We start from the raw sequence: 300 nt of genomic DNA on the forward strand, positions 1-300 counted from the left end.
TGTCTGGAATCAGATGGGATTAACCTTTCTCAAAAGGGGAAGACTGTCTTTCCTTGCAACCTAGCAGGATTTATTGATAGGTCTTTAAATAAGAATCAAAGGGTAAGGTGGATAATATCAGGTTCACCAACAACAAGCTGTGGGATGACATGCCAAGGTTAGAGGAGCAGTGTGCTAGTAAGCCCCTCAGCCTGTTGCACCAAAGACCTCAGAAGAACTAACGGAAGTTCCTGTAAGAGGGTGACACAGAAATCGATAGCCCAGCTCAGGTTCTACACCAATGCACGCAGCATGGGCACC

The sequence above is a fragment of the Phaethon lepturus genome, unplaced genomic scaffold, assembly GCF_000687285.1.
Source record: "Phaethon lepturus isolate BGI_N335 unplaced genomic scaffold, ASM68728v1 scaffold14320, whole genome shotgun sequence".
NCBI classification, from domain to species: domain Eukaryota; kingdom Metazoa; phylum Chordata; class Aves; order Phaethontiformes; family Phaethontidae; genus Phaethon; species Phaethon lepturus.